Raw genomic sequence first — 14025 nt, 5'->3', positions numbered from 1 at the left:
GCTCTCACAGAGGAAGTATGCAGCTCTAAATATTGTCTTAATTTCATTTTTACCTTAACAATATAGTCATTCATATTTCATGTTCCATTTCTCACAAATCATTGAAACTGAGAAATAACATGCCATAAAAAGAGCGCCAGTACACATATTTTGGGATTTCTGAGAACTTTCTGTTTAGCCTGGAAGCAGTGACTTACTGGTTTTACTGACATGCAGCTTACTGATGTGAACATGGATCAGCAACAGGAACCTTTGACATAAGCAACCAAAGGCTATCTGGTTGAACTGGTACCCTGAGGCTTACCAGACATGCCATAGGGAACGGAGAACAGACAGACTAGCCCTGCTCACATCTACACTTCACAGATAACTCAGGGGTCATCAAAGGCCTGGGTGTACTTGCAGTCCCCTTGAACATAAGCTATCTCAACTTTTTTTTTTATAGATATAAGGGGCAGTGAATTTTATACTTTTTGCAAGCTGAAATTAGTTAGTCAAGGCGCACTTTAATTTGGAGCTTCCTAACCTCATCTATCCCTATAAAACACTGATTTGCTGCCTCTTGATGGCTGCAGAAATCTCTTAATTAGCTGATACCATAAAGCTTTAAGTAGCTGTGTTTTTCTTTTACCGCATACTCACAGTGTTGCTTAAATTCATTAAATATAACGGAAACATTCTATGAAGAGACTTCTCATTACCTTACAAGGATGATCTGTTGCGTCTCTCCACAAGTATTTACATTTCACCTCGGAGCCTTTCATGAGAAGCACACCAATCAATATCTGCTTCCATTCCCTCCTTCTCTGTGTAGATTTCAAGACGAGTTTAGCGATATCAGGGATGGAACAAAGTCACTTGAAAGTAATTCAAACTTTGCCGGAGGCAACTAAACTGTTTGACATCTCGGCTCTGTGAAAGAGACGTGCAGCAAAGGAGAAGAGATATGAAGTTTCTCTCCAGGGTTAAAAAGAAAGAAAGAAAAAAAAAAACACTATATACAAACCTTTGCAAGTTTAGCAGCATTTGAGTAAGCAATTGATGTGTGAATATGTCTGTGGCTGAAACGGAACATTTTATCAGCACTTGATATGATTTTTGAGATCACTCCCATAGTACTGAATGTGAGTTTGGCATCAGGGAGCTATAGGGAAGTTGTTATTGCTGGTCCCAGGGACCAACAGGGCTGCAGGTTTTAATTATAGCCAACTTAACAAGACCAGACTTATGCCGATTGCAATTACGTACCTAATAGAACTGAAAAAAAGTAATACTGGGTGTAGTCGGTACTTCAGCACCAAGGCTGGAGGCACTGAGTTACCACTGAAGAGAACCAAATCTGCCAAGGGTTCTGTGGGTCCCCACCCCTATCCCCCATCCCCCCAGAACTTCAGAATTCAAAATTCAAAACCTATATCCTGCTATATTATATTGTTTATCATAACCAAGTACAGCTATATGCTACATGCCAGTGGTCTTTAACCCTTTTTCAAGCCAAGGACCTCTTGGGTGACAGAGAGACTGAGCAAGGACCCCCTATTAAACTGGGAGAATAACATTTAGGGCAGCTTGAAGTACTACGTATAAACATGCCCTTTTATGGTGGACACAATACGGAGCTATAAAGATAATAATTATTTGCAGATTCATAGATTTATGTGTCATGTTTTGAATATTTTGCTTGAAATGTTACAAAATGATCCATTATGGCTCAAAAGAATGTCCGTTCCATTGGAATAATATAACTGCTAATTAGTGCCTAAATGTAAGATAACTAGTTTGTTGCACTGTTGGTGCAGCACAGTAATTTAGCATTAGCTAGCTAAAGTCCAGTGATTTACAGGTAACAGCCTACAATTCATGTTGTGTACTGTAAATTAAATATTGTTTTCTTTTGTTTTATGAATAAGGCAAAATATCTTTGCCAGTAATATCTTGGATACGTGTCAATGTATTTGTTCAGAAATACTTGTTGTTAGCTTGCTTGCTTATTAGTTGAATTTGAGCCGTGATCTGGGGTATGGTTACACCACTTGGACAAACAACAGTATGCTGTAATATTAGAAGTTGTAATAACACCAACGGCAGTTTGATCCGTTTATTCATGATTACATTTGCTAATAATCATTTCTAGCAGTGACAGACACTTCGACTGATGAAAAACAGTGCATTAAAAAAAATCGATGCACAGAATATTATTAATGAATGAAAATGAACAATATTTATTTAATGCATTTAATATTACAGCAAAGAGTTTGCTGTAATTTAGTTCTCAGTGGAAACACAAAAGCTGCATATCACCATCTTCCAGTGACCACAGAAGAAGGAACCTACTCCTGTCACTTCCTCCTCCTGTAGTTCTTCCACCTCATCATCCATGTAAACAATAACATTGCTCTCCAGTCTGAGAGCGTTTGTGTCCTGAATGACTCCTGGAAAAGACTCCCTTTTCTCCAAGTCCCCAACCACATTGATTTCCAGTTTGGCCGAAGATGTGTTCTCAGTATCAGGTGGGCTTACAATGGTGGCCACCTTCTTAAGAGAGACCAGTGGAGAAGCCTCCCTCTGCTCAGTGGGCCCTTCCAGTTGAAGATTACCCTGGCTGGATGCATCAGACTGCACATTGTGGTGCAGATTTTAGACAGCGGGGCCCTGAAACAGGTTCTCCTCTTTCTTGTTCTCAGTCATCATTTGCCATAGTGTCAATCTCAGTGAGTCCGTTTTCCAGCTTCTCTTTGGAGGCAACGTCTGGAGAAGCCCTGATCCCCTCCAGAAGTCCTTCTTCCAGCTGAAGGTAAGCCTGGCTGGATGCATCAGACTGCACTTCAAATATCTTGGATAGCAGAGTCCTGAACCAGGGATTCCTCTGTCTTGTCCTCAGTCACATCATTTGGTATAGTCTCAGGATCTTGGAGTTCTTTTTCCAGCCCCTCCGTGGAAGCGACCTCTGGAGAAGCCCCGCTCTCCAATCAGGGATTCCTCTGTCTTGTCCTCAGTCACATCATTTGAAAAAGTGTCACAATGTTCATTCAGATAAACTTCTGGAGAAGCCCCCCTCTCTTCCAGAAGTCCGTCTTTCACCCGAGGGTGATCTTGGCTGCATGTATCATTCTGCACTTCGTGGTCCATATTCTGGAAAGCAGAGTCCTAAGCCAGGGTTGCCTCTGTATTGTCTTCAGTCACATCATTTGGCATAGTGTCAATCTCTTCATCCAAAGCGACCTCTGGAGAAGCCTCCCTCTCCTCCAGAAGTCCTTCTTCCAGCTTAAGGTGAGTCTGGCTGGTTGCATCAGACTGAACTTCATAGCCCATGTCTTGGATAGCAGAGATAGCACCTGGCAGTGTGATAGCTTTCATCATAATCCATCAGATGAAAAGACTTGGAGGACTTGTCAAACCTCTTATAGATGGCTTTGACCATGTACCAGGCGTCAATGGTGCAGAGGCCAAGCAGAAGAGTTTTAGAAACTTTTCCAATCTAAGAGAGGCAGGGAGCTGCTGAGTTAGTCAGCAGTTTACCAATATCAGGACTGGCAGTGTCACACTTGTTTTCTTGCTCTGGTTTGTCCAGGAGGATCTTGAGAGCGGTGTCCACCACCTTTGGTACCAGGGGCGCAGTACTCTGTTCAAGCTGCAACAGGTCTGCTGGTTTGGCATTGCCTGCAGAGACCAGGCCGCCAGTGATCTCAATGCCACCAAAGATTTTCAGCACCTTCTTGTGCAGGAATAGAAGGAAGGTTTGTACTTCCTCCTATGCTGCTGCATGGACAAGTGAGACAAACATCTGAAGGCCTTCCAGTGTGACTTTCCTGCCAAGCGGCTGTGAAAGACACTTTTCTTTGTCCAGTTCTTCCAGGAGCTCTGCTTCCATCTGATGAAAACAGAAGTGTTTCGCTGTCATCCAGGCCTGTCAACATCATTCTTTAGTTAGTCTCACAGTAATGTTGCTAATTTCACATGATGCTGTACAGTTGACATTTAAAAAGTCAAGTCTGTAGACAGATTACTTACTAGTTCAGCCATGAACAGATGATCAGTTTCTGTCCTGTCAATTATTTCTTGAAACCTGCAAAAGTGAAAAAAGTCTTTGTTTTTTAGCCTTTTCAACTAAAACACATTGGTAAAATAGCTCTTATATGCTGTGTTTTCTATCAGTGTATAAAACAAAGATCAGTTTGACTTACTCCTCCAGGAAGCTTCTTCATGTCAGCAGCCAGGTCTTCACGTATTTGACAGATAAATAGTCAGGAAGTTGATCCTGCTGCTTCATGAGCAGAAACTGTCTCAGCATCATTTTCTGCAACACAGATTGAGCACAGATACACTGTAAAAAAAATTTCTGTACAAATACAGCCAAATTCTAAAAATACTATAAGGCCTGCTATTTTAAAACACAAACAGTCAAGTGTTAAGACAGTAAAACACAAATATACAGCTGAAGTACTTTACAGTGTTGACACTGTAAAATAATGGTAGGACAATTCAGCTGTCAGTAGTAAACCATAATTTTATGGGAAAATTTGTTACGGTGAGGGCTTTCAGCCACTCAAAGAAACACCATACTATGCTACCAATGTAGGGGAGTAACTAGTTACAGCATAAAAAAAATGTCAAGTTACATTAATTTGATGAAATAATCAAAATAGTTACGTTTTTGCATTTTTAACAGGGTAGCTAGTAATCTGTAACCCATAACATTTCAAAAGTAACCTTTTTGTAACACCGTAAACAATATAAACAGTACATTTTCACAATTAAAGTTACTTACTTCTGCTTGGTAGTGGTGTCGTTCTTTTTCTGAGAAAGAGGACGGTCTCATCTTTCTGACTTGCTCAAAAATGAAGTGGGTGTCCATTATGTCGAATTTTGAACAAGATGAAAGGAAAGATGAAGGTCTGTAGAAGAGTGAACAAATATATGTCTCCCAGAGGGTCTGGATAGCCGAGTGTTCGGATACCAAATGAGGGAGAATCTTCAGATGCACCTGTATTTATAGCCTCTATGGAATTTAGACCATAGTATGATATTAGTATGATGCAGTTATGATGTCATGAGATGATATATATCAAGCTGAGAATATATATGAAAGTTTGAGAATATATATTATAACCTGAGAATATATATGAAAATTTGAGAATATATATATTAAAACCTGACAATACATATGAAAGTTTGAGAATATATATTAAAACCTGAGAATACATATATTAAAACCTTAGAATATATATTAAAACCTGAGAACATATATGAAAGTTTGAGAATATATATTAAAACCTGAGAATATATATTAAATGCATTTGACGTCATCAGAGCGGTGGCACACAAACTCACACAACACAAAAAAACAGGGCTGTATTCCAGAAAGTAGGTTTCGTGACACACTGAGTTTGTTAAACTGAGATGAAGGAAATTGTTTTTCAGGTCCACGAAGTTAAATTAAACTCGGGGTCATTTACCATGGTAACCTGGAAATTGGTTTGTAAGTCATTAAACCAGTTCCTCGTTTTATGCAAATGTGAAGGTAAAAACCTGGTGTTCAAAACAATGACTGATGTTGTATGACTTTGATTAGGATCTGAACTAACTATTTAAAACAACCGAAGACACACAATAACCTGGCAGCAGTAAAAATGGTTAGTTAGTTTAGTAAGACTGGCTACTTTTAAGAGGGGGATAACGGCCAATTCTGGTGAAACAAAGGTTCTTACTCTAACAACAAATCAGGTAGCCTACATTCAATATTCTTACCTGTTGTTTCTTGGGCCCTTTCAGGTGATAAGGCTAAGATTGTAGTTAGGGGCTGGCGGTAGCACCAGCAAGTTAAGTGTGAGTTTCTCTCTGTGTTTGCCTGATGAGCTGGGACTGCTTGGCTCTGGACGTTCATTGCATTTGGTCTTCCACGATTAAAAAGCGAATGTATTTCTTCGTCGGTAGAGCGGTACTGTTGAGTACGGTTACCTGTATTATTTTGGCCAGTACATGCATTTGCGAGACTGTTTGTGATATCTTCATTAGTGAGAATGGCGGAGATCAGCTGACTCGCTCGTCTTGCCACAACTTCTATATCACGGCGAAAACACATGATAGCGCCACTACACTGATAAATGCATTTTATATATATTCTCAGGTTTTCATATATATTCTCAGGTTTTAACATATATATTCTCAAACTTTCATATATATTCTCAGGTTTTCATATATATTCTCAAACTTTCAATCCATATATAGATATATATTTAATTTCCTGAACAGCATTCCATATATGTATATCCATCATACATCCATCCATCTCTTGATTTTGATTTTTTTCAGTCAGCTCTGGGTAACATCACACAGTTATCTCTGTGAGGCCTCATTCTTAAGAGTAATGAAAGTACATATCATCACTTCAGAACACTCAAGATATCTACAAACCTGGCATATTGGCTGATTCACTGTTGGGTGGACAGGTTACGTTTACATGCTGGAATGTGCTTTTGATGTGCAGCCCAACCTGTCCCATGTTTCAGATAAACATCCTCACTCTCGTGTTGCCTTAGGCTCAGTTCCTATGGAGGTCAGGCCTGGGCCCGCAGCTCTCAGGCTCCAAAAAATTCTCAGTCATGTGCCAAGAACTGAAAATGCTGTCTTTTTTATTGTACTTCTTAATTTCTTTCTTCCTCTTATTCCATAAACAAATTTCATGGGTTAATATATCTCAAGTGATTGCACAGTCTTTGCAATCACTTGAGACACACACACACACACACACACACATATTGTGGTTTCATATTAAAGGCACACTCTGTTGAGTTCTGGGCTAACTTTGGTGGGGAGTTTTTGGTCCTCAAGGCCCTTTAATTTAATTCATGATCATAATCATTCCAAGACATCAACTGTGATGCTCACTTTTTTAATGGGGGGTGGTTCTACAATTACTCTTGCCGGCCTTTGGGAATGAAAATAATGCTTACACAATGCATATTTTCCTTTATGGGGAATTCGTTTATCGGAAAATGAAGCCTTTGGAGTATGGAAAAATGCATCCTATTAAATGATTTGATTACTGTCCAAGAATTCTCAAAAATAAATGGTTTCCCTCCGAAAAACTGGTGTGTCTGGAGCTCTGAATATGAATGGAGGAGAGAAAACTGCGTGGACCGTTGGACACAGTCATAATCATGGAAGAACAATCAATACAATAGAAGAATCACCTCAGATTGTCCGTGCTTATTTTCATTGCGTCCAAACTTTCAGAACACATGCAAGATGAAACTGTGCATCCACTAATCTTTACTGAATAATTTTAACATTGGATTATTGACCATCACCTTACCAACTTGCATTTTTTGCCTTCATGTAAACCTGTAGTTTTTATATCTGTCTATCCATAATTAAATCCTCACATCCAAATCACAAGTTCGTTTTTGATTTCCCTTTATTTTCACCAACTATTATACAGCTTATACGGACAGCACCTCTTGAACTAAACACAATATCTTGTTAGTAAAAAACATTGCATTGGGCAATAACACTAATATTACTTTTCCCAGTAATGATTAGTGTAACAAAGTACAAATACAATATCAGTTATAATATTGTTACCCCCTAAAAAACAAGTTACTAGTTACACTATTTTTGTTATCACACCACAACTGACCTGAAACATGGCATCACATCAGCTGATCCATTTTCAGAATCATCACTCTGCATATGAACTTTAAAAAGCAGAAAGGTAGCCTGGAAGATAGAAACACTAAATGTACATTCAGAGTCTGGAAATATTCAAAATGCTTTGATCTTGTCAGGAGGAAAGATGGCATGAACACTGTTGTTCCAGGTAGTGGCACCTAGATTTTCCACAGCGTAAAATACCTCAAACCTCCTGAAACAGCTTATATGACAGACAGCACAACAACAGGAACTCAGTGTAAGATCTCGACATCAAAAGCCACCTTTCGCATCTACATGATACACGGCTGGACAACGTCAGCTGAGAACTTGGCAAGACAGAACCGGTCATGGTGTTATTATACACCAGCGGACGGTTGGACCGCACCTGTCATGGCAAAATGATATGCAGACAGTTGGCATCCGTTGAGAACACAGCCTGACAGAATCTGTCATGACCTCATGATACGCCATTCCACGGCGAAGGGTTGAAATGCTGCAGGTAACAAGTTAATGGAGGAGGGACAGTGAGTAGGTCCAACAAACCCGGGACTTTCATGCAGTCCTGTGTTTGTTTTCTGTCTTAATGTGATTTTGGTTGATTTTTTGGTTATTTAATACACCTTAACATGCACCTCCTTCCTCTAATCCTTATCATCCTGCATGTGCATTTCCTAATGTCTTGTGCTTGTGTTAATCTAAACATAACCACATACAGCGTCCTCCCACCATGTGCATGTTGACATCACTGTAGCAGCATCCCACAATGTCAGCAGCAAACACAGAGGATATCTAGGGCGTAACATGATGACAAGTCCAAGTCAAAGCGGCAATACGTGACGACTTGGGATGAGACCATGTTGAAATAGATGTTTTTTTGTAAAGATTAATACACCAAAGCATGCCATGTTAAGACATGAGCTTTTATTGTGCTATTAGGTTAATTTTATTTACCTTTGAACAGAGTCATGCTAGCTGTTTCACTGTTCCCAGTGTTCATGCTAAGCTGAGCTAACTAGCTGCTGTCTGTAGCATCATACTTAGCGTAATGCATGAGAGACATAACAGCCTTCTTTGTTTTTTTTCCCAGTATAGTAGTATGTCTGTGTGCTTGCCTTCCGTTTAGCAGCAGGACTTGCTTTCAAAGGCCTCCCTCGCTCCCCCTCAGACTTGCTCCTCTCCACTTTGCTTGTTCTTTGATTTTTGTTTCATAAGCTTAAATTTGGTTCGTCCAACTTTGGTTTAAATCCTAACCTGGGTTGTAACATCTCGATAAAAAAGCAAATGATGTACTAGATCTTTAAATATGATATGACGTGTGTTTACACATAGACAAACCCACTTAGGCTCTTCAGGATAATCATATTTAAACTTATTGGCTGGGGGAAGTCCACTGAACTTATTAAATTTCCTTCACAGAAAATTATTTTACAAAGAACACTGTAAGGAAAAAAAGTCTCTGGCTTTAGTCCATTAGAGCTTATTTACTTAGCGGTTTTTGGATCCTCAGTGGAAAATTATTTCTATGGAGTTATATAGTTGGTAAGTTGCTTTTAGCCACAATATTTGCTCTGGGGATGGCAACGTGGGTCTGTCGATCAACTTCAACTTTATAATATCCTGAAGGATATTATAAAGTTGCAGTTCAAGTGGAAACTGAAACACTCCTATCACACCAAACCACAAACTGAAAATAATCAGTCAGTCAAACACTTGGTTCACACGAAATATCCAAATGATTTTTTGATGGCTTGCCAGAATATGTGGTGATAATGGCCATTATTAGAAGAATATTAAGCCTACTAACTTGTTACTCTTCTGATTATTCCTCTAGCGTCACCATAAAGTTGACCTTTTGTGATTTTGAGTGAAATATCTTGACAATTAGATGGATGGATTGCCATGACATTTAGTAGACATTTATGTTTCCAAGAGAGTTTTGCACCCATACTCATGGGCCCATTGCTTAATAATCTGCCTCAGCCTCAGCCTTAGCTTTCCTTATTGTTGAGTGCTGTTGACAGGGTTCACATGGTCATGGAAAACCTGGATAAGTCATGGAGTTTCACTTTCACATTTTCCAGGTCTAAGAAAAGTCATGGAAATTAGTACAAAATCATTGAAAGTTTGTAAAAGTCACAGAATTTTGTTGTTGGTAATGAAATTGTCACAGTAATCTTCTGTGGATAAGCTTCTATGGAACATAACAGCAAATTGATTTTCTTTAGCAGTCAACGTAACATAGCTCAAGTGTGTGTCAATGTGTGAAATGTTTTTTGTTTTTTTACCATTATGTAATTTTGACCCACAATTGGGATATTAAGGGACCATAAAGACAAAAAGTTATTATCAGTCCATGAAAATTCATTGGAAAGTTTTGATATTCTGTCCATGAAAATGTGTGGGTACCCTATATTTAGCAAATTTTAGGATGTAACATTAATCAGCAGCATTTTAGCATTTTCATTGTTAGCTTGCTGACAGTAGCCTTTAGCTCCAAAGCCTCACTGTGGTAAAGTATGGCCTCAAATTAACAGTTTTCAAGCTTTTCTACCATGTGTCTTAGTTCAACACATTATAAACACAGCTCAGTCAGATGGTGTTAATAAGACTGAGGTAAGTAACAGTTAAGTACATAATTAGAGGAAAATAAAGATTGCCATGGCAATAAATGTAACACTTGCTTTTTTTTGGTAAAGACAGTTTCTTTTTAGAACAAGTGTAAATGCTATTTTTGCCTTTAAAGGGGATGCTTGGCAAAGACATGCAAGTCATCACATTTTTCTGTACTGGTCAGTTTGTTTCCTGCCAAGGTGTCAGAAGAGCAAGCGGGGTTAAAACAGTGTTCAAGACCTCTGACAGCATCTGCATTCACCCTCAGATCACATGCTGTTTAGCCCAGGAGCTCTAATTAAATTTGGAATCCAATTATGGAAATGGTAATGAAATTTCCAAATGGGGAAACTCGTAATCTGCTCATTGAGGTGTTTAATTACAAGCGGGTCTGTGCATTGCAGATATGTTACACTTCTGGATTTGGCGGACAGAGACATGGACATGAGTTTGACGGCGTGAGTGTGTTGAAGTGATGGAGAAAAAGAGACCAGAATAATGAACGTGTGCGGTTATGTTTCGGGTCATATGATGCCATGACTGCACTGTGCGCAATAGCTTTTACCACACATTCATGCTAATACAGCCTGTTTTAAATACAAATCTAATATAAATTTGGAAACTTGAATTTGAGACAGGAAATGGACAGAAAGACAGTGAGAGGTTTCATCTTGTATGTGTAAAAGAGAGCACTCAGTGTATCTCCACTGGAAAGTCTATATATAGTCTCTATAATGTGGCCAGATGCAGCGCTATCCAACATTGCTGTTGGAGAGTGCTCATAATCTGAGGATAGATAATCATCCAAATGATCTTAATGTCATAAAACCCACTTTCAAAGTGATCAAAGCAGTTGTGAGCCCAGTTACATGTGTGAACCCTTTGTACTATCAACGGTTTAGCATTTATCTATAGGGTCCCAAGAAATGGAAATAACAGGAAGTCTGTGATGTAAAGAGGCATGAAAAATGATTTAGATAAATACATTAAGGCCTGATAATTTTTACATGATGGTCCGCAGTATATCAGTTCATTGATAAGTTGCCGTGGCATCAGCTAGATGACATTATTACTTACATGAGCCTTAAGAAGGTGGTGGAGTAATGCAGTAATGCAACTCTGTCATGCAGATTTGAGCACAGTCTAAATGTCTTGTTGACCAGTCAGATGGCTTGGTTGAAACTACTTATTGTATAATGAGGAATCATATAGTAAGCAACATGCCAAATTTTGTGTGTTTTTATTTTCTGTAGATGTTTTTATATGAAATTATGTTAATATCTGATATCTGGTGTTTTTTCAGAATTGACCTGAAGTGTTTGCACACTCACTTGATTGATTGTACCTGTGACAATTATCTAGTGCTGCTCTGATTGCGTGGCATCTGGTATATCTGTAAGCTGCTATAGTTTTTACATACAGTGATGAAGACTGTTAGTTCAAAAGCGCAGGTGCTAAGCCCATTTATCAAAGCATTTTTAACTTTTGCAAAAGGGTGTGCCTTGGAATTTTTTGGTTATGACTTACTGACAAAAGAAATTACAAATCTAACCTCTCCCTCTGTTTTTAGTCATATTTGTCCTTGGATCCAAAGTGCACCTGTTTTTGAAACCTACTGCAGCTTTATAATAATGTTTCTTTCGAAATCTGAAAACTCACACATAGTGCTGGTTGGTTTGTTTTGCTTTCATACCACAAACCGTACCGCAGTCTGCTAGAAAGTGGACTGGTGTGCTTGTTTTCACTGCACCAGAGTTCAATTGGCATTCAATCAGTGCATGTGGAAAGTATCATTTAACACTTTTGGCCTCAATTTTCACGACAAAGTGGCTGCGTATGATACTAACAAACAACAAAGTCTTTTTCATTAACTTCTCTGCATCAGTTTGTCTCTCTCTTCTCCCTATTCAGTCCTGTTTCCTGTGTCTGGCTTTGCCCCGTGCACATTGCTGATTTTTGCAATTCCTAGATGGCTTGCTCTTTTTGGAGCTGTGTTGATGGCTTTTTTGGGCTCTTCAGTGGTTCTCTGAGCAATCCTGCCTGTTCTGTGAGTACTCTGGGGTCCCCTTTAGTGTTCTCACATCTCTCTAGTCTCTGAGTCACCTTAACAAGGTAAACCTGTTTCCGCAGGCCCCCTGATGTGCAGAGCCAACTCCCCTCCAACACCTCTTTACTCCGGTCATTGCATCCCAGCATGTGTTACCTCCTTGGGCAATGTCTCTCACCTACACCTGCCCTGAGGCCCTGAGAGACGGACATGGATGTGGTTGGCAGACAATGGAAGTACAAGTCTATGCACACTCATCAAACATGTCACCCCCCAATGTCTGGCCAGTCCTGCATTCATATTCAGACTGATCCAAAGCAACAATGAACTCACAGAAAGGTCACTGCAGATGTGCAGATGTGAGTGAGTACAGAGTGTTCCTTCATGTGTGCGCTTCAGTCAGCCCACAGTGCCTGTCCTGTACAGAGATCACAAGGTGTTTAGGGATTATCCATTGCCCCCTCTGTTACTCTGAGCACCAATGGAAGAACCTCCAGAGGAACAGAGAGCTACTTTACAGTGACAGCCCATTACATCAGTCCTAAGAGGGAAATAAAACATCATGTTCTACTAACTTGCCCCCGGTGTGAACAGAGAAACTAAAGGTGGTACTATTAGGAATTTTGAAAAATAAATAAAAATAATATTAATAACAAAAATCCTACTGATTAAAACTATGATCCTGAAACAGTCAAAGTATTTTTAACCCCAGTCTGTAGGACTTCCTCAACAAATGCCAGTGGTGAAATGTGACTAAAATGCCACTACATGTGAAGAAGTCACTGCTCGGTTTGTGGCAACATTATTTAATAATAAAGGTGTGTATTGGCAATTACATTCTACATTGTGTGTTGCATACCAGTAGGGACGAAATGGTGTTAAATAATGTAAAGAAAGCACTCGAGAACTGCACTTCTGATGGTTCTTTGTTATCTTCATGAATTATGAGTGCTTTTGTGATACTTAAAGCACATTTCCATAATAATAATTTTGTGCTTTTACATACATGGCATATGTTTTAATGCTGGATTACTCTTTAGATATTGCAGTATTACTGCTAAGTGAAAGATGTACAAAGTTCCTCCACTACTAACAAAAGCACACATCTTGTTACCAGTTCTTTGTCATGTGAATAGTTCCTATTGAACTGAATTGAATATACAGAGCCTTCATATGAGCGACTGTGGTCAACGTAAAGCAAGCATTATATTTACTTTATATTATGTTACATTTAAATGAGTACAATGCCACCTTTCCAGTAGCTAAGTCCTTGGGTTAGGGTTGCCAGTTCAAGTCCCCACACGGACTATTGAGTTTGGATTGCCAGCTGGAGAGGTGTCAGTTCACCTCCTGGGCACTTTGGAGGTGCTCTTCAGCTTGGCACTGAAATAGGATTGTGTACCTAAGTGGACACTTTTATGGGTACCAATACAGTACTACAGAATTTAGCACTTTTAAGGGTACCGACGAAATTGTATAGGTTCTACCGAGTGGAACCAATACCTACCTCTGTACTTTTAAGGGTACAGACTGATTTAGGTAGGTACTTCTGGGTAGTACTAAGTACTACCAAACTCTGTACTTTAAAAGGCACTACCGTATAACATAAGTACTACAGAGTTGTATTGAGCACTACCGAACTCTGCACTTTTAAGGGTACCGACCAAATTATGTAAGTGCTGAAGAGTATGGATTCACATTAATCCATCAGTGCC

The sequence above is a fragment of the Plectropomus leopardus genome, chromosome 10 (genome assembly GCF_008729295.1).
Source record: "Plectropomus leopardus isolate mb chromosome 10, YSFRI_Pleo_2.0, whole genome shotgun sequence".
In the NCBI taxonomy this organism is placed as follows: domain Eukaryota; kingdom Metazoa; phylum Chordata; class Actinopteri; order Perciformes; family Serranidae; genus Plectropomus; species Plectropomus leopardus.
Note: the sequence above shows the minus strand (reverse complement) of the source record.